The sequence below is a fragment of the Argopecten irradians genome, chromosome 1 (genome assembly GCF_041381155.1).
Source record: "Argopecten irradians isolate NY chromosome 1, Ai_NY, whole genome shotgun sequence".
NCBI classification, from domain to species: domain Eukaryota; kingdom Metazoa; phylum Mollusca; class Bivalvia; order Pectinida; family Pectinidae; genus Argopecten; species Argopecten irradians.
Window position 1 is genome coordinate 34,738,615 of NC_091134.1, and position 27,887 is coordinate 34,766,501.

Here is a 27,887-nt window from a genome sequence, read left to right on the forward strand (position 1 = left end):
TTTATTAATATTTTACTTTTGGTATACTGAGTAATATATTAGTGCCAGGTCGCCTTTGCGCTGGATGCAAGATCTGAAAACGAGGTTGAGGGACAATCAAAGGGCCTTCACGAGTGGATCCCATGTTGTCTAGATGTGATGCTTGTATCATAATACCGGCTTCATATTAATGACTGATACATCTTTCATGTAACAGCGTCACTTATTCGTGATTTATTTTGGTAATTCAAAGTGACAAGCATTCTAAAAACGCCATTTAAAAAGTCGCGGCAATGAGTGAAGCGGGGCCTGCATCCGAGAGTTCTCCCAACGATAACAAAGACACACCTCTTGATCACTTAAAGGTATAGTTAACAAAAGTAATCTTTAAGTTGAAATGTTTTAGAAACTAATTGCTTTGGCATCAAATATTTATGTCTATGATAATCGGTTAATATATAGTTATGAAGCGCTATCCATCCGCAAGGGGGGTAACTCTAGAACGATTAAGCGAAGTTCTCTGACTATAAATATTGTAAAAATAATCATAAACTATTTTTTTATGGTGATATGAGAGTCAAGCACCGGTGAGTTGAAATTTGAGTTAATTAAATTCGATAAAATATAATTATGGAAGTGAATCATTATTTGTATTAATTTAATCAGCATTTTTTAATATTTTTTTTTCAATTGTTTAATTATAATATATTTTCCTCAATATTAATAAACATTGATAACAACTGGAAAAAAATTGACAATAATGAAATCAGTATATTTTAAATTACTCATTTGATGGATGTTTTCAGATAGTATATTCATTGCATAATGAGTATAACGATTCTATTATTTGAACTTATACTACGCATAACAAATTTTACAATCACAACTACATTCAAAAGCAAATATTTATATCAGATTAAAAATCAACTTCTACAAAGATTGTTGGAAAATATTTTCTGTTCTATGAAGGATTGAAACATTAAAATAATTTAGAGACATTTAGGACTTTATCATGCAATATGATTTTTTTTTCATGGCCCTATATTTTGATATATTTGCATAGGAATACCAGGAAGAGGATGGACAAGCTGAAAATACAGGTTTGTAAATGTCTTGATGAATATTGTGTGAATCTAGTTATCTTAAATCTGGAATAAGTGACAACAAGTAATTCAACTCAGATTTTGATTAAACAGGCTCTAAAATATGTATCAAATCCGTATTTAAAGCTGACAATGCAAGTTAAAAAACATACATTTGAAATAAAAAATTAATGATTTTTTTTTTCGAAAATTGTTTCTGAGACGTTCCCCAGTTATGACAGTATGTTGTATCAAAGGAAGTGGTAGCCATTTTCTTTTGCTCTGTTTAGTTACCTTCATTGGGCAACACCCCCCCTTCCTCTATATAAAGCACGGAATTTGACACACATGTGCCATTCTAAATATATCATGTGTCATAAACACATTTCTTGATATTGCAAATAACATTGTCAAACTGAAAACAAATACTGCACTCACCTGACAAGGTTTCATTGAAGTAATATATGAATTTACTTTTGTCAACTCTAAGGTCCCAAAATACGTCCAAAATACTTTAATATTTGGGGTCGGTGAACGTATCGGAATGTAAAACAAAAATGTTTATCCTTCACAGGGGAATGTCTTATAAAGGATTAATGAAATACAAGTAATTATTTTTTTATCTCATTATGATAGTTTTTTAACTTGCATTGTCAGCTTTAACATAATTTTTTTTTCAATATGAAGAAAAAGAAAAAACTTAAATATCTATCTTATGTATATAATGATGTCATTATGCTTCGATTGGGTGAAAGTTATTATAAAAGTCCTACTCGGGTGACCAAATATCAGACATTAGTAGTGCTTTGTGAATAAGGAAATAAATATAAAGCAATCCCATTTACTTCAAATTATATTATTATGTTTTAGAAGAAACCATGGACCAGAATTTAGACAAGGAAACTGCTAATGCAGATGCAAGTCAGGAACAAACGGAGGAGTCTGAAGATAAAGAAGAAGAAAATCAAAAGGAGACAACTAGTGCTGAAGATAATGACAATCAAATGGGGGATGAATTAGAGGTTCCAAAATTGTCATCAACAGTATATGATGCAGCTTTTGAGGAGGAACCCTCAGCAGTAGAGGATACACCTACGGTAGTCAATTCATCAGCAGTAGAGGATACACCTGCGATAGTCAATTCATCAGCAGTAGAAGATACACCTGGGGTAGTCAATTCATCAGCAGTAGAGGATACACCAAATGTTGTAGATTCATTAGCAGTAGAGGATACACTCATTGCAGGAGTTTCATCAACAGTAGAGGAATCAATAGCTGTAGATGATGTATCAGTGCTAGCGGTAAGGGATACACCTAATGAAGATAGTACATCATTTTTACAGAATAAAATAAATGAAGATGAATCATCGGAGGTGCAGGATACACCAGGTGTAGAAGAACCATCCACAGTTGAGAAGTTACCTGTTGCAGCAGACGCAATGGATTCACCAGTAGTGGACAACTCACCTGTGCCAAAAGAACCAGTAGAAGACCCTCCAGAAGTAGACGAGTCATTTAACCTGATGGTAGAAGATTCACATGTAGAGGAGGGCTCTCCTTTATCAGATGATTTAGTTACAGAGACTAATAATAATGAAAACGTCGAAGGTGCTGAAGGTGTAAGTTTAACAGAAAATGGTCAAAGTCAAACAGAAAGTCAACCAATGCATGAAGACAATGAGGTAGATAAAAATGATGATGCTGAGACCGAAGAAAAACGCACAAGAATGCAGTTGGATGAGGATGATGATAAATTACTTGCAGATGAAGAAAGTTTAAAAGCCAATGCAGAAGATGGAAAACAAGAAGACCAAGATAATGTGGCTGAAGATAAGTTGTTGGCTGATTCTGAAAACCAGGAAAGTTCAGAATTAATGGAAAATTCTGAAAACAATTCAGGCAATGAAGAAAAATTTAATCAGTCAAAACCTAATGAAGATGAAGATTCTACCGGGGATATCCAGCTGCAGATTGGTTCTGTCACCGGAAACGCGGAGATGGTGGATGATAGCGAGGTGATGGAGGTTGACCAAGATTCCACTCCGAAAGATGAGGACAGTTCAAAGGTCACGGAGGTCGCAGAGGAAAAGAAAGATGGGGACGATGATGTTGAAATGATAGAAGCGGATGAAAAAGAAGATGAGAAAGAGGTTATAGATATCAAAGATGACGATGTCGAAATGAAAGAGGATGGAAACAAACAAAATGAAAGCACCGCAGAAGCACAAAAGATAAAAACGGAACAGGAGGAAAAGCCAGAGGATACAAAGCCTATAGTAGATGATGACGATGATGATGATGACGATGTTAAAATAATTGATGTTCAGTCTAAGGACAACAGCAAAGCCAAAGAGGTGAAAGTGAAAGATGAGAACAAGGATGCAGTATCAAATGGAGAAATGTGTCTGCAAATAGCTTCGGTCAGTGGAGGAGTGGACATGCCAGAACAGAATGTAAGTTATTGAAAGGTGATAAATCAGTACAACAGGGGTTACTATCACTGTTATTATATCCACCCTGGAATATGTCATAGCAAAACTGAAGGCAGTTTAGGGATGGATATGGGATGGATATAACGACAGTGATATAGTAAGCCTTTGAATATTGAGGATGATATTAAACAGTGTCATCAAGGGACGAAATTTCATGATAAAGAAATTACAAACATATTTTTAGTTGTATTTTATAATGAAAGAACATTTATGTATATGCAGTAGTCCACATATTGCTTCAGTAATGATCTATGCCTTGAGATGATATTTAGATAAAGTTTGTATTCACAAATAATTCCTTTTCAGACATGCACAAATGGAGGTCTATATAAATGAATTTTCAATTTTGTAGAAATCTAGTTATGTTTTGTATATCATGAAATACTATCTGTATGGCAAAGATATTTCAAATAACTCTTGATATTCGTTTTGCAGTTTGATGATAAGAAGGAAGAGAAGAAAAACTTAGATACCAAAGTCAAGGAAGAAACTGGTAAGATGTTTATGTTTTTGTATCATAGTAATCATCCCTCCATCTTGGGGGATTTGGTGGCGTGTTGGCTAATTCCTTAGCCTTTAATTTCACATAGCCGGCTATGATTTGATCCCCAACATTGACATCAAAAGGTAAAGACTAAAAAGTCATATGCCTAATCCTCCCAAAGTCCAGGGTTGGATATTACAACAGTAAGAGTAAACTCAGGAATATTGAGGATGTAAATCAACATGTAAATGGTGGTTTCTGAATGTGACCAAATTATTTAAAACATAAATATATACATTTAAAGTTCCAATATCTGTATTTACTTTATTTTTTGATGCATTACAAGAACGGAGAAAAATATCTTGTTGTAAATCATGTAGAGACAGGACTAAATCGAAGTCAAGATGAGTGATCATAATTCATTAACTTTTGATAAATATCAAATAAATATTGAACATGGCTAAGTGGCTCCCATTTAGTCAGACAAGCCAAAGTAAGCTGACATTGTAACGTTGTTGCCAAGAACGTTGTGTGACTACCATAACTACGTAACGTCTGTCAGAACTCTTCCGAGAATGGGTCATGAACTTTCTGACTCCCGTTCGACATCATTAGTAATTTATATGAGGACCAGTTTAAAATGAAGGCATGTTTACAAGTATTGACTTTCAACAACTGCTCTACCAAAGTTATTAAGAAATCATTATTAATATTCTTTGATATAACTCAATTCTGACTACATCTACAAATACTTATAATATCGGGGTCGAATCTAACTTGACTTTTTGTTGATAGTTACGTATAGTGTAGCTTTAAGTTCATTGGCTGATCTTTTGCTTTAACACTCAGGATCGAAGGATATCAAGCAAGAACCCAAAAGTGGAGAGAGTAAATCAAAGAGTACATCGAAAATTCAGACCTGTATAGTCTGTCAGAAGGTAAGCAATAAGAAGTTATCAGGTAGGCAAATACAAAGCTCATGGAAAAATGTTCTCCAATCCAATTTATCGCTCTGTTTCATAGAGGTTCTGACAACATTCCATTAGGGTCACATTCTGAAGACCCTTATACTCCCTGTACTTCAGTTCAAATACATTTATGTTTTTGGACAAATGAAAGGTCACCAGGACATGACCCCTAATGGAATGTTGTCAGATCCTTTATAAAACAAAGTGAGAATAAGGATCTACATTTTAATCAAATTGAATGTTGCCCAGTTTATCTTTCTCTGTAATTTTTATCATTTCTGTATTCTCTGACTTCAATTCATTTATATTCTAGAAATTAAAGTTCATATGGTGCTATCTACAGCACATGTATTTGAATTGTACAAGTACCGTTTTCTTTAAATATATACATTGTATATATATATATATATTAGGGGATGTGGATGTGGCGCAGTGGTAAAAGGCGCAGGTATGTTTGGCTAGACGATTGGGTGCCGTAGATCGTGAGTTCGAGTCCTGGATAGGGCACGAGTCAATAACTTGTCATGCTTTGATTGTGTCATTTCCTGATTTTGTTTTATGACGTCATAGCTGTTGTATACTTATGATGTCATGTATATTGATGACGTCATATTATACAAATATTGACTTTTTGTAGGTTAATACAAGGAACTGTTAAACCTGAGAAAGGTAATATTCCCCGAGGCTGAAGGCCGAGGGAAATATCACCTTTCAAAGGTTTAACAATTCCTTGTATTAAACTACAAAAAGTCAATAATTGTTTTATTCTATGAAACGATACTAAACATCCATTCGCCTAAAGACGCCTTGGAAGGCAGAAAGGTCTAGCAAGGAAGCCTAGTGTTTCTTCTTTTTTACATATCTATATAAAGCACATGGTTCAATTACCATATTACCAATCTAGATTTTGATAGATTCTCTTACCATGGATAAGATAAATGATACCAATACCTTTATTTTTGGTTTACAGATTGGGAAGTGTAAATATAACATCGTGAGAAATGGTGATGTTAAGCATCTGTGTGATGACACATGCTTTAAACAGTTCCGGGCCAACCCTACCATGTTCCTGCGTGCTTCCACCGACAACCAGGTCACCAAGAAGCCAGATAGCCCTGCACAAGCTCCGCCTCCAAATGTACCTTCCCCAGGTCAAGAGAGATACAAGACATGCTCCATTTGTCAGCTGATGAATGTGAAAACATCCAAGCCTTTCCTCAACTGGCAGTGTATGGACTTTTGTGGCGAGGACTGCTTGGGAAAGTTCCAGGCAGGGCTAAATGCAGCTTGTAATTATTGCGGCCAAACGGTCCCGCAGGCTTCGAAGGCTAAGTTTTGTGCAAGGGTGGACGACAATGTCAAACAGTTCTGCTCAGCTCCGTGTTATAATGAATTCAAAAAGAGACAGAAGCTCTGTGAATACTGTCAGAAAGATGTTACTAAAATTTCTGATGCTTTTGTAGCACCAGTTGGGAAGGAAGCCTTATTCAAGGATTTTTGTAGCCAGGGTTGTCTGCAGAAGTATGAGGCAAAGTCTAACGATGTTGAAATTGTAGGTGTCGACCGTCCTCAGAAGTCACAGGTCCCACCAAAAGGAAACTTCCAATGTGCTGTTTGTAGGAAAACAGGACCTGTCAAGCACGAGATAAAACTGGAAGGGAAAATGAACAGACTTTGTGGTGATCCTTGCTTCTCAGCTTTTCAGTACGCAAACAAACTGACCATGAACACCTGTGACAATTGTGGTGTGTACTGCTACAATGAGGGAATGGCACCTCAGTACATACAGTTCGAAGGTCAGCAGAAACGGTTCTGCAGCTTCATGTGTGTCAACACATTCAAAACACTAAACAAGAAGGTGGTGTCTTGTGCATGGTGTAACTGCAAGAAGAGCAACTTTGACATGATCGAACGTGTGGACGCCAACAACAAATATCAGCTGTTCTGTTCTCTCTCAACTGTCTGTCGCTGTACCGAGTGAACCTACAGGCCACGTCCAACCAGGCTGTGGTGTGTGACCAGTGTAGAAAGTTTGTACCGGCCCAGTACCATCTTACCATGAGTGATGCATCTGTTCGTAACTTCTGTTCCTACCAGTGTGTTATGACATTCCAGTCTCAGTTTGCAGGAGGTGCCGGTAAATCTCAGACACCAATAATGAACACTGCGCCACAGAACCAGAAAAGCACCCCTGCAAGGACTCCAGCTAGAAACACTCCAACTAGGGCATCTGCAAGAGGTATACACTTCAGCTACATTTTGTAAAGCCAGAAAAGGCATTGATTCCAGAATTTGTTTTCTGAAGCAAAAGAAATATACAGTCAACCTTTGTTGACTCTGATTATGGTTAGAAGTCATCAGAACTGTTGTAAAGCTAATATTTAAGTTAATTACTGAGAATTCACAAATTGTTAGATGCAAAGCCTGGCTATATCATTCTTAATCTTCTATAGGTTTTAGAAGTTATCATTTTTGGTTGATAAAGTTAAAATTCAGTTTAAATGATATTTTAAATACTTTGGCAACATATTGAAAAGATGAGAAGACATGCAGGGGTTATGGCGATCATTGTCTACGAAACATTCAAAAATAAAAATCTGTTGGATGTTATAGAGATTGCTAAAGTATTCAAGTTTACCACATTTTGTTACAGAATTCTGTATCTTGAAATTATTGTTTCACTTTTGAATCACAAATATGATCTAGCAAAAGCATTAAAAATATAGTAACAGAGATACATTTTCATTCCTTATTTTAGCGAATACAACACAGCAGAAACAGGCAAACGTTCCAGTCATCTCCAATGTAGTTTCCTTGTCAACACAAATCGCAGGTAAATACATCTTAATTTTTTATGGTACATGGTCAGCATCAATTAGAGATACCTGTTTCCAAATAGATAGTATTACCTCATCTCCTTTTGTTGTCCTTGCTATATTTGACTATAAATATCGGTAGGTAAATTGACATTTGGTGTGGTAACCAGGAATTTGGATATTAGAACAAAACTTTTGTTAACATTGAAAATTAATGCTTTTTTCTTAAGCTTTAGGTTTAACTTAAGGTTGGGTGTTACAAACCATCTATCAAAAAAGTATTGTTATATTCATCACCTGTAAATAAGGACAAACATAAAAATCTTAAAGCTCAATTTCAAATTAGAAAACAATAATTCTTAAAACACCAAACCAGATTACCAGATAATGATCAATTACGCACCATCTCATTATATGTACATGTAATATAAAATACGAAGTCAAAAGATTTCAGAAGAAATTGATGATTATCTCATTTTGGTTTCTGTAAAAAATTGATAAGAAGAACAGCACCATGCCTATTATCCAACTTTAAAGTTTCAGTCATTCATAGATAAAATGTGTGTCTTGCTATACAGATGCAAGCAAGACCCAGGCTAAAAAAACCAAATGCCCCATTACCACGAGGTATTTCATATGCAAAATGCATGCGCCTATTTTTCTAATATCATGTAGAATATATCATTACCTAATCTTGTTTCAAATAATGTATTTTAACATACTAGTGATGATTTGTCTTTCATATTAAGAATTTCTTGAAAATCAAATAAAAAATATTAATATCTATCAATAACTATCTTTTCATAATTCATTATTTTAGAATAATAAATTTTATCTGTATGATGTAGCATAACAATAGCCACAACAATGATGTTGCACAACACAATAGATATTTGTAGCATATATGTTTATTTCCTAAAAATTGCAGGACAGATTATATCTGAAAGAGAACTAAACTTCCATATATAGATACATGTGTATGGGTTTATTGCTCTAGATTCCCCTGTCTGTTCAGTGTCTATGTATTCTTCCAGTGTATAGTTATAGTATTGTTTTGGAACAAGATTATGTTTAGTTTACCTACATTTTGCTTAGTTATCACAATATTTAATTTTGCTTTAGATGTGTGTGCTAACTGTCTATGTCTTTTAGCTTTTTTTCCCCTGTGTTTTAATTTCTTCATCAAGTTGCTTAGCTTGTTGTCTTTTTAATTAAAATTTGCTAAAAAATAGGAATTTGCAGAAAAGAAAATATAAAAAAAATACAGAGACAAATCCATTATTAATACAGAATTCTTTGAAATGCAAGCACAATTCATCAGAAAATGTTCATAGAGAATCTTCAAGAAAATTCATGTCAAAATATTTAGTGTACATTTTACATACCACTATGCAGGATACAAAGTCGATACTTCATGTTAGCTAAACATTATATTTTTGAGTGAATAAAACTTATATATTAATTTCCACAGTCTAAATCTAGAGCTGATAGCTTTGTAATTAGCAGACAAATTTTTAAAAAAATGTTTGAGACCTCTTCTGTTGCTTCAACTAATTTGTATGCTTATAATAAAACTGCTTTTAGCTGTATTTGTCACATTTCATGTACCTTTCTTTGTACTTATTCTTGAAAATTCTATTATGTAAATCATTGGTAATGCAGATCAGATCCACAACAGCTGATACGTTACGAAAGTTATAGATTTTCATACATGATATTATAGTAGAGATTATTGGAGATGTGACAGATAGGAATTCATACATAAACATTATAGTAAGATAATGATATGTTAATGGGAGAGTGCAACCAACAATTCTGATTTTGGGGAAAGTTCAATATGCTGCTGCAGCTTATGGTGTTGTGTAATAATGCATGTACTTAATGGTGTACAAAAACGGGGGAGGACATTTATAAGGACGGGGTGTTAATGGGTCGAATATGATGTGATTATAGTTAAATAACAAATGAAAATACAGCTTATGCCTATTTATGACTTCTGTTAATAATAAGATATGAGATATAAGATATTGTAAAGTGTTCATTGACACACAGATTTGTTAGTTTTGTAGCCTTATACATGTATACTTTATCTATATACCAAGATAATATTCATTACTTAATTGAAAATTGGGGTCAAATTTGAATGAAAATAATTTCAATTGTAGAATAGAATTAAATAGTATTCTATGTAAGCAGAAAAAAAACAACTTATTAACAAGATGATACATGTCATTTTATCCAGATTATCATAATAAATTAGCTGGTATTCGATAATAGAACTTCGACCAAAATTCAAAAATGCTGTGTGTTACATTTCAGGATCTCAACAACAGACTGTTAGAAGCAATCAGATGCCAGCCCTAACTAACAGTCAGAGCCAGCCAAGGGTTTGTATCATCTCATAGTTACTGGTTAACTCCCCACATAACTCTGCCCTTTGACTGTCTAAAATCAATCTATGATGTGTACTTGAAAATTTAAATCCAAATTTACCCTTGGTAGGAAGTATGAAACAATAAAATAATACAAAGTCCTAAATTGTTATAAGAATAAAAAGCAACAAAAAAACTCCTGAAAAAAACCCACTTTAAATGGACATTAGACATTAGATTTGACAGACTCGCTCTTTGTGTCTGATGGAAAGAAATCTAACAACTCAAGCTATATGTGTATAAAAGGTACAATATCTTTTATTAGGAAAATATTTTCAGATAATTATATTAAATACTAAATTGAACGTAAAATAAACAACTTTAATTCCACCCAACAGTCGTCTGTGACAAATACTTCCATGCAGACGCCTCCACAACAGATCATCATCCAACCGCCGCCACCAAAAACGGTCAAGAACAAATCACTGTTGTGTAAACCCTTTGTACAGACCAAGGCCACATCCTGTAGGCCCCACACACAGACTAAAGAGACACAGACAGGTAAGTTATAGTTTAGACCAAGGTATACATCATCAGCCTTACACTTACTTCTTAAATTTCATGTGAAATTCGATTAATATTTTCACAAAAAAAAAAAAAAGATTTCCACCAACTGTAGACTAGCTATGTTTCAAAACATCTTATCGTACTTGGACTCCATTGTTTTAAATATTTGTAAATCTCATATTATACATTATATTAATATGATGTAATTTAATAAAATCAAGAATTTTTAAGGGCCCATATGACTTGCAAGGCCCTTGGGCTTCTTGTTTTAAGATTTTAACTATTAAAGTTCGACTTTCTTTTCTATATTGTACTGTAATAAACTTTCATAAATAATCAGTACTGAAACTGACTTGGAAATGGAAACTTACGTTTTTTTAATGCTGAAACTGAATTGAAATTAGAACACTTTCCTTTTAGTTAGCTTCAGAATAATGAATGCTATGTGTTATTTTGATATTGTAGATGAAAGTGCCCCCAAACAGATGGTGATCCCGATACCGATTCCCTACTACATCCCAGTACCGATGATGATGTACACACAGTACACACCTGTGCCCCTCCCCATCCCCGTCCCTATTCCTGTACCCTGCTTCATCCCAACCACTAAGAAGTCATCCAGCAGTATATTTAAACACATAAAGGTCAGTGCTGTAAGGTTACATAGAGCATTGTGTGACATCATATTTTGATTATGATGTCATTATCACCTGTGTGACATCATATTTTGATTATGACGTCATTATTACCTATGTGACATCATATTTTAATTATGACATCATTATTACCTGTGATGTCCCAATAGTGTTATTACACATGTGTTTTACGATATTTATGACATGGCCATCTGACATTGCTGAATGGACAAATTATGGGATAAAGAGAGATATTTTATAAATAGAGTTATTTATTTATCTGTTGACTGTCAATGCTTTATGGAGTCCCTAAACTTACGAAAGGTCAAATTCATCACAGCACTATCAAATTATTACGCTAAAATAAGTTTTTTTACAGTAGTCCTTCCTCTGTTTCTGTATTACTCTAAACTTTTGTGAGCAGGAAATCCAGGAGAGAATTCCGTCCGATCCACTGGAAGCCGAGCTGCTGATGATGGCCGAGGCCGTAGCCGTCGCAGATCCCGAATCTGACTCTGACACTGAAAATGAGGATATATTACCTGCATCTAGTAAGTATTTCTCAACATGAAGACTAATTTTCTTCATGACAGAAAAATTTTAGCAATTTCTTAAACATATATATGCAGGTATAAAGCTTTAATGTTTTTAAACTGAATGGTTTTAGTTTAAGGGTCCCTCAACAACTCACTAAGATCATTCAGCCCCAAACTTAAAATTGCACAGAAAATTGCCATTTAGAACCAAACTTTATATATTTCACATAAAAGAAAGCTATAATGAGATAATACAGATATGGTAAATGTAATATTGAATTTTCAGATACAAACTGTCAATTAAACATTTTGAAATTGAAATCTCCTTGTGTAAGTTGCTTTATTTGTGGGGGAATTTTGCTACATTTTTTCAATCAACTTAAATTCTGAAAAATTGAATGCCCACAAATAAAATTGAAACAATGACAAGCAAGAAAATCTGTATGAATTATTAATGTTAAAAGGTGACGTTGTGTGAAAAAAATTCTCCCTGCAAGTAAGAAATCACGAAATTTTCTCTCTACAAAATGACGCAACCATCCTTAACTTTATGGAATTTCTTAACTAAAATTCCCCATAGGAAAGAATTACAGAAGTTAAGAAAAAACCCTTAAGTTAAGGAGCCTACCTTAAAATATGTAATGCTTTCCTATGGGAAATTTTAAGTTAAGGAAGTCCTTAACTTTAAGGAATATTTGTGAAACTGGGCCCAGATACAGTAGTTTGAAATATAATACAGGTTGATGAATGATGATATATAATTATTTGTTCTCTTAATGTGACAGAAATGTTAACTGGTGATGGAGACACCCTGTCCAACTCGCCATCTCCCATCCCTGATCCGGTCCCCGAAGTCACACCAGCACCTGGCCAATCTAACGGAGAGTTTGGCGAAGACATGCTGCAGATGGCGCTGCGTATGGCTACAGAGATGACCTCTGAACCTGTGATGGACCTAGAGAGTTCTATAGACCCTGTACCTGTAAACACAGGTAGGCATTGTGTGTCCTAGCAAGTTCGTGTCAAAGTGTAGCTTTAGTTTACCCGGGTATATGTCAGATGTGTCGCTTGTCAATATGTTTATCTTAATTCTCCATTCTGCTTCTGCACCCAGCATCAACAGAGTCTAAACTTGATTTGCTCTCTTCTACTTCTAGAAGACTACTTCTGATCACTATATTTGAAGCTTTTCTGCTTCTGGAAGCTTTTCCATCTTTGAGGTGGAAGATCTTCTGAGAATACTTCACTTCTTAGAAGAGCGCAAACAGAGTTGGCTACAGGACTAGAGAGACGGATTTAAACTCATGGGAGAATTGTGTAAACTGTTGCTAATGTTTGAATTTTCGTGTGATCAATGTTATTTTGTAAATTCAAATACAGAGAATTGATATGATATTATTTATGTTGGTATGTCTAAGTATCATGCCCCGATGTTTACGAGTTCAGCAAAGTTTGAATTTAATTTCTTAACCCTAAGAAAGAAAGCAATTTCACATTTTGCATACATTTGAATAAGTTGTTGAACCACTAAATATTGTTAATTCTCATGATTATCCCAGTAAAAATAAATGGTTGTGGTATTAGGAATATTAAGCATATTATATATACAGGAGAACCAATCTTTGATAGTTTTCATTAAAGATGCTCCACTGCCGACAGAGCATAAATGATATTCATCATTTGAATTATAATTGGTGTTTAATCATGTATTATATATGTCTAATTAACACAAAAAATAATATAAAATATTTTATTTTTTTTGGTCCATGCGCAATCAGTACTTTATTCCATATAGGATATAGTGACACAGAATTTTTTTGGGATGCAATTAATTATTTTTATTTTTAACTTGAAGTAAAATTAGAAGCTCAAAGTTTTCAATGGTGGTAATGGTGTAAAGCAAGTAACTTTTGTAACTGAAGTAAAATACTAAATTGTCTGCTCCTGTTTTTGATAGTGAAAAAATACCATTTGTCAGGATGGAGCATATTTTTAATACATTATGATTAATATTACAACTGCAGAAGCCATTATTTAGCAGACTGCTTCCTTGAATGCTGGTCTGAAATTATTTCACCAGCTATAGTTTAAGCTGTAGTAAAACCTGATATAAAGGATAACTCTGTATAAAGGACACTTGTCTTTTAAGGACAAGTTCCTCTACGGCCCCATTAGGTGCAATTTACTATATAATTTGCCTGTATACATAGGACACCTGTCTATAAAGGCCATTTTTGCGATATCTCGTTGTTATCCTTTATAGACAGGACTGACTATATAACTGTTCACCTATCATCACTTAATATTAATCAGAAACAAAGAAGTGCATTCTTTTACACAATATGTCTTGTTATATGTTTCATCAGGTTGAATTCAAAACTGGTTTTCAAAAATAGTAGAAAATGATGCGTTAGTTGCAATTTAACTTTCCTGCCAATCCTCCAACTTACTAGGTAAAGGTCGAAGAAGAAAAAGCTCAGAGAAGATCAACTCAAGATCACCCAAGAACAAACATTTTGAAAATATAGAAACTTTCTCAGAATTATCAAAAGGAAATGTCTCGATGGTAAAAGCTATGGATTGTAATGAAAATACCTCTAACAATAGTAATCAAAGCAATGTTAAAAATCTATGTCTACAAATTGAAGAAGTAACTTCTGAGTCTAGAAAGAAAGACTTACAAGATGTCACAAGAAATTTAAGCAAACATGTGCAAGCTGAGAGCTCTGAGGAAATTTCCTTTGAGTTTTTCTTTGAAACTCCAGATATGGAATATGTAAAAGGTGTTCAGATATCATTATCAGATAGAAAGGACATGATGAACCAGGACTGTCACACCTGGAATATGTGTAAGATGAATTCGAATGTCCAGACATTGGACATGGACATGGATTTTGACCAGCACAGTGAGGAATGTGTCCTTGAAATGGAAGCAAGTTCAGAAGAGTACCGTTATGTACTGATGCCATCCTTTGATTCGGAAACTGATACAGCAGAAACAGAGGCCTTTGAAGCCAGGAGTTCGGTACTAGAGGATGAGGTGGACAAGTTTGTCCACTTCTTACCGAGGCCAGTAGTTCCTACCCAGACAGACTATTCACTCGTATCTATACACCCACAGCTACAGAACCTACGCAATCAGATGATTCTTGATGCCCAGAATCCAAATAAAAAAGGAAGTTCAAACATCAAAGGAAAAGACACTAGTGATTCCAGTATGATTGAGTCTTCACACTTTGAGGTCAACGATAAGAGCGATCAAGAATGCAAACAAATGCTTGACTTTCAAACTAAAAGTGAAACAGAATGCTGTTTCAAAATAGATATAAGAGAACCTTCAACTACAGTGTACCTCCCACTTAAGAAGGAAGAAAGTTTTAAGCAGAAATCCAGTGTTAAACAGTCACCAAACTCACATGGAGAATTCTCTGCCAATACAATGAGCTGTACAAGACGAAGTGTTCGATACTTGAAAGGTACTCGTATGTTTTGGATCATGATACAATACAAATTCAAAAGTATATCAAAACATTTTGATTTCTTAACTCCAGGTATTGCAATCATAAAAAGCAATAATTTCTTAACTGTAAAATATAGTTAATGTTATATGTCAATGTTTACTAGAGCCCAGAATCCATTCTGTCTGTCTTCCCACAATTAGTTGTGAAAGATGTGCTAATAGAGTTTGACTTGTGATTTTAAAGTTTGATCATTGTGATTGCTGGAGCCTAACTTTCAGTTCTGAATTTGGGGGCCATAGCCACTGTTACTTTCAACCAATTTTCATTAATTTTGATCTGCTCCATGTATCTGCTGCAAAGATTATTCTTTACATGAATGGAGTCCTCCTGATGGTCATCAGTTCTCTATGTATAATCTAATTGTAAAGGATTTTTAGACAATAGTAATAAAAATTCATTTAGAAATTAAAAAATAACTGGTTCATATTTATTCTAGTTGGCGTCCATTTGTTTGCAGATTGGTGTAAACAGACAGATATGTGTGAAGACTTGTCAGTCATATCTACTGCAGATCTAGCGATGGCACTCGAGTTATTCTACACAGACAAAAAACAGAGCTACCAGAAACTGTCCATGCTAAACATGAGAAGTTCTTTAAAACGATACTTTTGGCACATCGGTCGCACAGATATAGACATTGTGAAGGATCCAGAATTCCGAAGAGCTAATGGTGTTATTAATTCCATGAGCAAACCAGACCTTCAGACAAAACGACGGAGAGGCTTGAAGAAAAAGACACAGTCAACCAGGTTACCATTTCACAAAGCATACATAACTTTATGGGTGCACATACCCTGAACGTTAAGTTTTTAGCATTTTTTATAAAGCATGTATTATTAACAAGTACCAGTTAATTATACTTGTACTTTCATCATGTAAATACCCACCCAAACCACAAGTAACTTATGACAACATTTCGTGATACTGTAAAATATAATCAACTACATAAAAGCGAAACTCATAAATAGATAAATAAACATTATTGGATTGGCATTCAAAAGTACATATGAAAGCGTAACAGTGTTTAAGGAAAGTTCCATGCATGATGTAAGATTTTCCCCTTTTCTGTTACTTCTGTGATGTTTTCCTATGTACAATTCCAAGTTAAGGAATTTCCTCTAAGTCAAAGAACATTCATTTGATGAAACTGGGGCAAGGTTCAATACTAATGTATTAACTAATAGCTCGTTGACAATGCGGGATACATTTTGACTTTTTATTGCTTTATTACATATTTAATGCTTATACTGGATTCAGAAATATCCTACAAAACCTCTATACATGTATTCACTGTAGGCATTTTGTTCTTGAATATTATGAAAATGTTTGCTTCATGATTTCTTGTCAGACTGATACTCTGATTATGGGATGAAGCTAGACATGGTAAAGGTAACAGCAGAAGAGTTAGCGTTGATCCTAGAGAGACTTTACACTGACGCCACATCTAGGAAGAGGAAATTACAACTTTCTCTGGACAGATAGTGCACCTATATTTAATGCACATTGGACTTGCAAAAAAATTGTAATTGCTCTTTGAGAAGGATAGGAAGCACTCTCAATGTGACGAAGGACTATTACTAAAGTACTACTGCTTTAAAATTGCAAACAGTCTCTTAAGGAAAAATAATTATTCTCATAAAATAATTAACATAATTTTCTTGAACAAAATATTTGTAAGGTAATGTGGCATCGGTACCTCGGTATTAAGTATTGTTAAGCTTTCAATAGTTTGTCTGCTACCGAGAACAAAAAGGAAATAGTTTGGTATGTTACATAAAAAGTTTGATGTCCATTAGAAGATTTTAGGATAGGATAGGACACTGTGACATTTGATTAAAACTTTTTTATGAATAATTCAGTTAAAATTCCATCTTATTCTATAATTGCATAAGTACTAGTGTAAGCTTAATTAATTATTTCAATAGTTTTGTTGAGTCCTCACTTTCATTCATGGATGGTGTGATTTGAATTGATATTCATTAAAAGTGTCTCAGATATTCCTCATATGGGTACTGTATACTAAGTTTGAGTCAAAATCAATAAAAGCAAGATGGTTGACATAGAGCATTAGTTTATAGTCACAAGCATATTTATACCAAAACTAGGTATCTGTGGAGCCACGATGGCTGAGAGGTTAAGATGTCCTGACACAAGCTTCAACCACTGGGTTGTGAATTTGAATAAAATTTGGAGCAGTTTCCAGGTACTCGCTGCTGGTCCTGCTTTCCCTTGTCCAAACAGCTAAAAAGCGTCAAGTACCAAATTTAGGCTACTTTGACCTGCATTTTGTCACTAAATTTAGCCTACATGAAGAAAGAGCTTATCCAGGTTCAATACATTCATAAGACTATAATTCATCAGATAGTCTCATTTGTATAGGCTATTCACCAGTATAGCATCTATTATAGCTAAATATACTATTGTCTCAATTAAGGTAGGTCCATTTTCATTCAAAGTTCACTGTTCAAAATTAACGTGTTGGGCTTCCTTTGTTGATATTAATACTTTTACTTTTGGCAGATTGGAAACCAACTCTTTTGACATATAGTTCAGCCTCGTTACATCTCCATCTTCTTTTAGGAGATTTTGTATTTATAACAAGAATAAAATACTGCTCTTTGACCAAAGAATGATGATGGAATTAGAAAACTTTATATAACAACTGGTTTTATTTGAGGTTGCTTCGTAATAAAAACTTGTATATATACTAGTATATTGTCAGTGCAATCTTCATATGAAATTTCAATAACTAAGTCTTCAAATAGCATTGATCTTAGCTTCTATTACCAAATGCAACCCAATAAGTGCCTTGCAATAAGTCCCCAGTGTACTTAAAAATTGGAAAAAAAGGGGAGGGGGGCTGAATAGAACCAAATATGGACTAGCCTTCCGTCAAATTAAAACTCAAAGTAACCCATAAATCAATTTGCAAAAAGAAATCAAATAAGGAAATGTTTCAGTGAAAGTGAAGTCAGTGAAATTTGGGTCTCAAATAGGAAGAAGGGGACTTATAGGGATGGGGCGCTTATTTGTTCTAATGCGGTGATTTGAAAATGCTTACAAGCCTTTTACAGTAAAACACGGTTATAACGAAGCACTAGGGACCAACAAAATCACTTCGTTATAAGCATACTTCGTTATACACTTATTATAGAATCTTACAAGAATATTGAAGAGGGGAATTAAAATTTCTATGTTAACCATGAATTGGTTGAAAGCATGTTCGTTATAACCGTGTTTTACTGTATGACATTTAACAAACTGTCGTTTTGATTGATTTTCTATTCAGTTATTTGTTTTTGATATTCATGCCAGTTTTGTATGAATAAAGTTTGTAGTAAAGTAGACCTGTTCAGTTTTGTTTGTGCATGCTGTTTTGTATATGTTTTTATCACATAACTGGCCTGTTCAGTCATGTCATACGCCATGTCATAAATGTTGTAAGGGAACATGACTGTATAATAACACTATTATGACATCAAAGGTAGTTTTGAGATCATAGTCAGTATGTGACATCCTTGGTGATAGGTTTGGAAGATGAAAATGTCACATCCTATCCGAATTTCGTCTGTCTTATTTTTCCTTTCGTCTGTCTTATTTTTCCATTCCATTACGTTAGTTATGTGATAACAGAATCTTACACTGGCCCCTACATACTACGAACTGAAATTTTATCAAACAATTTGAAATGCAACTCGTGTAAAGCTTGTTGCATATCAAATTATTGAAGTTGTTTGATTAAATTCATATTGCATAGCCTTCTATGTAAGATTCTCTATTGTAAATATATTCTATTCTCAAAGTTTATTGTACCTACTTTATAATTGAAATAATAAATTTATCTTTAAAAAAAATGCTAAATGCTGACCATATACATGTATGAACCTAAAATATATTGCACCAGCTCAAAGGTTAATTTTCTGTGTGCTAATTTTAACAGTAAAATAAGGTGTTCTATAAAAACTTTTGGAAAAGTTTTTCTAAAATGTGTAACACCCTAATTATTCATTGTCTTGAAAATAATCCAAATATTCAATACAATAACAAAATGAAAGGCAAAACTTATGATTATAATAATGCTCTTTGTAATTTATAGATCCCCCTCCACCTGCTCCCCAGGAAGAAGAAGAGGAGGAACTTGTACCAGCAAGGGAGACAAGGTCAAGAGGTCGTGGCCCTAAGAGGTCAGGGTCAAGAGGAAACCGCAAGAGCAAACGCCAAAAGGTTGTGCATCCACTGGAACAGGAGGAGAAAATGGAGTCCGAGCCGGCCATTGAACCGGAAGTTCCCGAAATCCCTCCGGATGCCAACATGTACCTCAAGTACACATATGGAGTAAATGCATGGAAACACTGGGGTGGTTTTAAAAAAACGCCCAGCTGGAGAAAGTATCTAATCAAGGCTCTGGCAAACTCAAGCTGTTCAAAACAGATATGATGGGCTGTTCTGCAGATGAACTGAACTATTCCCTGTGTTTGTTTGTAAAGGAGGTCCGAAAACCAAATGGGGATGAGTACGCTCCTGACAGTATATATTATCTCTGTCTAGGTAAGCTGTTCTGTAGTCCAGGGAAAGTTTTTATGAAAAAAAATGGTTACAGAAGAAGTACAAATTGTAGTTTCATGGTCCACCATTCTGTTTTATTTCAGTATACAATCATTATGTAAATGCATACTGACATTTGTTTGTTTATGCTGGATAGTTAAAGAGTAAAAAAATAGAAAGGAACATTCTAGAGTTTAAAAATGATCATTAACAAGAAGGAAATAGTGCTGTAATTTAAGTTTTAGAATTAAAAAATGATCTCTGTGGGGATTGTGTTTGTCTACAGTGACAACCTGTGAAAGGGGTGTAAAACATGGTTATAACGAACTTCTAGGTACCAGCACAATCACATCTTTATAAGTATAGAACTTTTAAATATATTACAAATATATTAGAGAAAACATTGGTTGGGAATGAAAAGTACTAGGTTATAACCATAAATTTGTTGTAAATGTGTTCATTCTACACATGTTTCACTGTATCTTTGAAATGTATGTATGTGTTTTACAGGAATTCAGCAGTACCTCTTTGAGAATAGTCGGATTGACAACATCTTCACAGACGTGTATTACGAAAAATTCACGGAATGTCTTAATGAAGTCCTCAATAGATACGAACCTAAGATCAACACAGCAGGTAGGTGACTAGGTGACTGAACGTAATCGGTTTTTCCATTGTTTATAAGGTGACATTCTAACACCTGACTCTTCATCTCTGGCTGAAGTGACCAAGTTGTTAGTTATTCTACCACTAGCATCTGGCTGAAGTGACCAAGTTGTTAGTTATTCTACCACTAGCATCTGGCTGAAGTGACCAAGTTGTTAGTTATTCTGCCAACTTAGCATCTGGCTGAAGTGACCAAGTTGTTAGTTTATTCTTCTGCCACTAGCATCTGGCTGAAGTGACCAAGTTGTTAGTTATTCTACCACTAGCATCTGGCTGAAGTGACCAAGTTGTTAGTTATTCTGCCACTAGCATCTGGCTGAAGTGACCAAGTTGTTAGTTATTCTGCCACTAGCATCTGGCTGAAGTTACCAAGTTGTTAGTTATTCTGTCACTAGCATCTGCTGAAGTGACCAAGTGCATGTGACAAAGGTGTTTGACATTTTACCTCTAGTCCTCCACCTTGGTCACATGGCTGAGTCTGACATCGCATATCTTATCAAAATCCAAGATGGCAGCCTGTCAGTGAAAATGTTCACAGATTGATCCAAAATGCAATATGCACAACTAGTATACTAGGGAAATCTAAATATGAAATTTGGGACAGATCTTCAGCTATTTCCGAAAAATAACGGTAAAAGTCTAACTTCAACTATGAAAATCCTAGAATGGCGGCCTGTTGACCATCTTTTTGTTGTTTTGACTGATTGGTAACAAATTGCTATAATCACAACAAGGGCCATAGGGAAATCTTCAAATGAAATTTAAGACAGATCCTTTCTGTACTTTCTGAGAAATAGCGATAACAAGAATTGTTAATTAACAGGATGGATGGACCACAGAAGAAAGGCGATTTGAATATCAGATGGTGGTATATAAAAAGCTAGACCAGAGACAAATGTTCCATTAATTTGTTTTACAGGACAGTTGGTGTGTCGTATAGAGGAGGAACACTTATGGGAATGTAAACAGCTTGGAGCCCACTCCCCACATGTACTCCTAAATACACTCGTCTTCTTCAACACACCAAGTTCTTCATGCTCAAAGAAGTTTGATGAACATATAAAACTGTCATTCACACATATCATGAAGCATTGGAAGAAAACTCCGATCGGAAGGAACAACACTACTGGTCGCACAGTCTACCTACGTTACTACTGTCCTAACCCAACCAAGGCCACAGGTCAGTTTGCTCTAGGCTTCAGTTTGACTCATCACATATTTCAAATAATAGTTACCATGGAGACATAACAGAGTCTTCTGAATTTAAACATTGTGTGATTTAGCTGAAAAATCGTCATATTCCATCTTTGCATATTACAGAGTTAGCTCCCTTGGGGGTAGGTATCAATTTTGACGTTTTTATTTTGTGGGTGCACTTCATGTTGTTTTTTCTGATAAGTATGATGTTATGCTCGCAATCACTTCACGTCACAATCAATACCTACTCTGCAAGGGCAGCTAACTCTGTAATATGCAAATATAGAATGAGAGTTTTGAAGAATAACAAATATGGTTCTTATAGTTTTCAAAACATAAAATGTTAAATTGTTTATATTGTTAAATAACCAAATGAAATGTCACAATGAAGGTAATTGGAAATCTGTGTATGGATCAGTGGTAAGAATATTGTTTGGATGTGAAAGATGGCAAATACAATGGTCCTATTTTAAACATGTCATTTGGTTGCCATAGTTTCAAAAGAGAGGTAGAACGGCATACAAATGTAATTGCAAGACATTGCCTTACAGGTCTAGTGTATTTAAATGGATCACTTTTATGTGGCTTATTTGTTTCAGCAGACATGAACCAAAAGAAGAAAACTAAAGACGAGGTCCCAGTGTACGAACAGGCTGAGAATCTGGACAACCCTTTACAGGTGTCCCGTCAAGTTATACGAGTTCTATCTCTCAAAATGGTTAGTAGCATTATACATTAAACACCTCATATCAAGTTAAATTAGATATGTTAAAAGTTCACTTGACTTTGTTTCACATTCTGGTTTTTAGGCACCTTAAATCACAGTCTTGTAGACAGAGGTCAAGGTTAAGTAGTCCAAGGTCACATGATTTCTTTGCTATCGACACATTGAATTATTGTATAGGGTCGACAATATGTTCATGTCTATTAATTTGTGGTATGCACATAAAATATTTTAGTCATGCAAAATTACATCATTCTTTAAAATTTTAGAACTAATTGATGTATTTTGTTTTTTTACAGTCCTGAAAGTATAAAGAATCGTAATGATGCATTCTACCTGACGCCGGAGAGGTCTTGTGTCCCCCGACAGTCCAGTGTGGTACTCGACCCAGAATCTGTCCAGCGAGGCCATGAATAAAGATGTTAAATCGTGCTCGATTGGTTCGTGAGATTCAGGAGGCCATGCTTCATACACAACCAGTCTACATGTAATATCTGTTCAGGGAATCACAACCACATTTCTTATGGCTGTTTTGTAGATGATGGGAGAACTTAAAGGACACCAAGATGTTGATGAAAACGTCTGAAATGTATTCGTTTTTCAGGGAATTTCTTATGTCATAAATGCCCATAAACTGTCATGGCATCACAATTATACTGGCCAGATGACAGCATATATCTGTGAAATTTTTGTTATGTTTCAAAAACATTACCCAGGTCAAAAACCGGTGTAAGCAGTAATTATCCCTGTGCCAGAAATTAATTTTGTAAATTTTTTACTGCAATGTTTGTGATTTCAAATGAAAAAGCGGACTAAATGAATCACGTGAGCTGTCAATTTTGTTTATTGGAATCAATGTTGTTTATATGCTGCCATTGAAATAGACAGATATGTATATCATTATATATAATTATCATAAAATTAAATGTTTCAAACTGCAATAATTTCATCAAGGTTCAATTGAAATATTCTACATCTAGTTGCTATGCATTGCCATTGATCAATTTATTAATTAATCTTTTTTGTTTATTGTATATCCTTTATTGTACATTCTTATTACATCAATGAATAATTTTTTACTCCACCAGGTATATTCCATTATGTCCCTGCCCTGAACACCTCCTCATGGCCCATTTCTAAGTCATATTGAAGTTGGGGCATTTTGCCCTATGCATACAGACATTGCTGAAACTGATGAATGAATATTTCCTGTAAATGAATCGGTCCCTGACGATTGTGTATAACATTTTGTTAAAAAAACAAATTAATTAATGATTAATTAAAAAAAACAAAGGTGAAAATATCAAATGGACAAAATTAGAGTAACATACTTTTCATACCTGGTACTTTATTCACTGAACATTTTCAACTAAAATGTACATAAACCATTTTAAGTCTTGTTTGTTGATTGTGTATTTGTTATTGTTTCATACACATAAAAGAAAGATTTGTATATAGTACAATGGTTCATTGTATCTTTAAATTCATCAACTCATTATTCCTGTTACCAGTATTGCAAATTATTAATTCTGCATCAATTGCAAATGGACAAATGAAAAAAATTGACTCCTAGTGTTTAATGGCAGATAAGAGAAATAGCCTTCTCTATTGCTACAATAAATGGGAGATTAAAAAAGTATTTGCCTATGTTACCAGATAACTACAGCATTGGTAGGTTATTGTTTTTTGGTACATACTATATAAAGTTGTGCATGTGCATTATATTGTCGCTCTTCATTACCAAACAGTGTGTATTAGTGCTGTAACCCAACTTATTCTTTAACAGTGATTTGACTTCTATGGTTCGATATTACCTTTATTTGAAATGCTTTTGCAGTGATATGTTTCACAATTAGTTTACTGGCTTCAAATTACCAAAAATGTAATCACACACAAAAATCAGTTGGTTTTCAGTACTTTAATGTAATTACGCAATCCTTCCTTAACAGGAATTTATATGTGTTGAAATTCACACACCATTATTAATGTCTCATAATCCATTACATGTCCATGTGTTCATTTTTGTTTATATGATTCTTTATTGCCCTCACAAAAGTTATGATCTGTTCTTTTTTTTTTCTTTTTAGTTTTAGTTTCCCTCATAAAAGGATTTATGTATATATTGTCTATTATAAAACTTATTTGTTTACATGTAAATGTGATCAAATGTTGAATTTAGGGCATAGAAATATATAATAGATATAAATGAGGGTATTGTTTGGGACACACATACATAGCTGTTCAATAAATTTGAACAAGCATTAGAAAAATGATTCTGCTCTACATCAGTTCACCATTTTTTTTCTGCCATGTTTTGTTGTAAATGCCAATACGCAACATTATTACTTGTTATTATTAATTTTTGTATTTACTTTTATGTGCTTGCTACATTAAATAATTACATGTAATTCATTGTATGAATGCGCCGTTTTTTTTTTTCTTTACATGATATAATGTGTCCTGCATCTATCTATCTATATCTTGAAGATTATAACTACCAATCCTTTCAAAAGAAAGTTAATATGAAAGAGACTTCCAACGACACGAAATACTTATCTCCTCTGACCAAACAGATGATTGATTTCTTATCGATGTTTCTTTATGTATTGCTAATGGCATGCTTTACGAGAAGAAAGCTGCTCAGCCATTCTTAATTGCTTTGAAAAAAAGAAACAGATATCTGAAAAGGTGGAGGGTAATATAGATAATGCCAATTTGTATTTCCACCAAGTTTCATTGGAATCTGTCCAGTATTTGAGGAGTAGTAGGTCCGATTGCCGTGTCTGGTACAGACTAGACAAAAAGGATGACCTGAATGAGGTATATCCCCTCCTAACGTCATTGTACGGGCCCATGATTGCCTGAATTTAATATGCCAGGCCTAAATGGCTTGCGGCGGACTTTGCAACTATTAAAGATTCCCATCAAACATTTCTCCTTGAAATCCTTTTTTCTCAGTAGTCTAGAGAGCGTAAAGTAGTCGGGCTCAGTTTGTTGTGAAAACAACCTTACTAAATTGCATTGCAGAAGGGGCTATAATTACATTACATGTATATGCAACAATTTGACCTGACCGGTAAGTGACAATTTGCATCTTTAAGAGACTCTGAAACATTTTCAAAACTAGGAAATATAGTGCCACACTATATTTCATGTTCATGCAAGCTTCGTGATAATAAATTTGTAAAGACATTAAAAACATGACTAATGTTTTTTGTTATAGCCCCACTTTATTTGAACAAGTTCTTCGTCCTTATATAGTTAAGTTAATGCCAAACCACTTAAAAAGTGGAAGTTACATTGTCCCAACACAGCTAGCAAGCTTTATAATGCCTCCGCGGGAGGTTGACTTATCTACAGACTGTGCTGCTATATATAATGGACTTGTGCTACAACGATCATATTGACTTTCTTCTTTTTCTGGTCTTTTTTTTTTCTTTTTTGATTTTTTTTTCCCGCATATTGACAGCATTCACATGCGTTATTTAGCCCTATGCCCATGTAGGTGGTCGTAATCAATTCTTGATGTTGGGAACAAGTGCCGATATTAACTCCCCTTGTAATATATTAAATCAACTTTAACGGAAATTGCATACTTGCAAGGATGTCTAAATACTTATTGGCTGTAAAATTTTAAACCTCTAGATAGGGGAACACAAAACGCTTTTCTTATGAAACAAATATAACAAAATCAGCCAGTACCGCTGCCAGTGTGTTATAGTAATGCAAATAATTTAGGTCATATCCATGGGAAATATGTTTTTTTATTTTGATTATTTTACTGTGTTACATTACTACTGTGTTTTCAATGTATAGATTTCTGTTTTCTCTATCAGGTTGAACTAATAGACTTCATCCTTAAATTCTGCCATAACCCTCATACCCCCTTCCCCAAAAAATTTAAAAGCTTATATACTTTGATGCAATAATTTTTACCTTCCCTTAACTTTGCAGCAGAATTTATTAAATATAATAAAACCTCAAAATTTTAATTTTATCAGTCTTTCATATACAGCCGTTCAAGAAAACATGACAACAAAACTATTGAATTGTGCAATACTAGTATGTACATCGTATAATGCTTTGCGTAATTATAAAAACCTCAATATCTTCAAGTCCCAACTTCTACTCAACCCCATACGTCTCTAAAACACAGTATAACACATTCATTATTTCATAATGGTAAATACAATATACAACAAATATAAAGGAAACATAATAGTCAGCTCTTACCAGCAAATAACATGTTAAGATATAACATTATTAATTGCTAAATACACACACAAATAACAGTGTGTATAAGATAAAGCACAACAAAAAATTCAATCAAAAATTAAATCTAAATACGTAACATTTTCAAGATTATCTGCCCTTGCATGTAGGTGTATCTCTTGATTAAGTTGGAACAAGTGCGATAAACTCTGTTATGTAATTAATCAATCTGCTTAAGGGAAATGCATATATGCAAGGGATGTTTAAATACTTTTAAAACTCTAGATAGGGGAACAAGCATTCTTTGAAATATAACAAAAAGCGTCCGCAGAGTGTAAAGCAAAACTATTTGGTCATCATGGAATATTTTTTTATTTTGATATTTATTACCGTTACATACTCTGTTTTTATTCATTGTATAGATTTGTAGTTCTCATCGGTTTGAAAATAAATTCACCTTAAATTCTGCATACCCTCAACCCCCTTCCCCCCTGAAAATTTAAGCTATATACTTTGATGCAATAATTTTACCTTCCCTAACTTCAGCATTTATTTAATATAATAAAACTCAAATTTTAATATTATCAGTTTCATCATATACAGGTTTCAAAGAAAAAGACAACCAAAACAATTTGAAATTGTGCAATAACTTGTGGTACATGTATAATGCTTGAATTTAAAAAACCGTCAATATCATCAAGTCCCAACACTTCTCTCAACCCATACATCTATAAACAATTATAACACATCTATTTCATAATGGTAAATACAATATACATCAAAATATAAAGGAACTATAATAGTCAACAGCCTTTAAAAATAACAAATTAAGCACACACACAAATATATACATGTATAAGATATAAACAACAAAAAAATTCAAAAAATTTAATCTAAATAGTAAACAAGCTCTTTTAAGTTACAAAACCAATAGCTGAGTGAAGAAAGCATTTATATAAATATAACACAAATATTCCAAAGAGCTGAACAATTAATATTTAGTATTTAATATGGTTAATAATCAAGACATACCATAGGTATTTGAAATCACTACTGTAACAGGGTCCCTGTCATAATAAATCGTTGTCTGG

At 34.0% G+C, this 27,887-nt stretch overlaps 1 pseudogene; it reads left to right on the top strand.

Moving 5' to 3' along the window:
* The first annotated feature begins 110 nt into the window (after positions 1-110).
* On the top strand, positions 111-23,342 carry LOC138325387 (zinc finger MYM-type protein 3-like; annotated as a pseudogene).
* Positions 23,343-27,887: the final 4,545 nt, after the last annotated feature.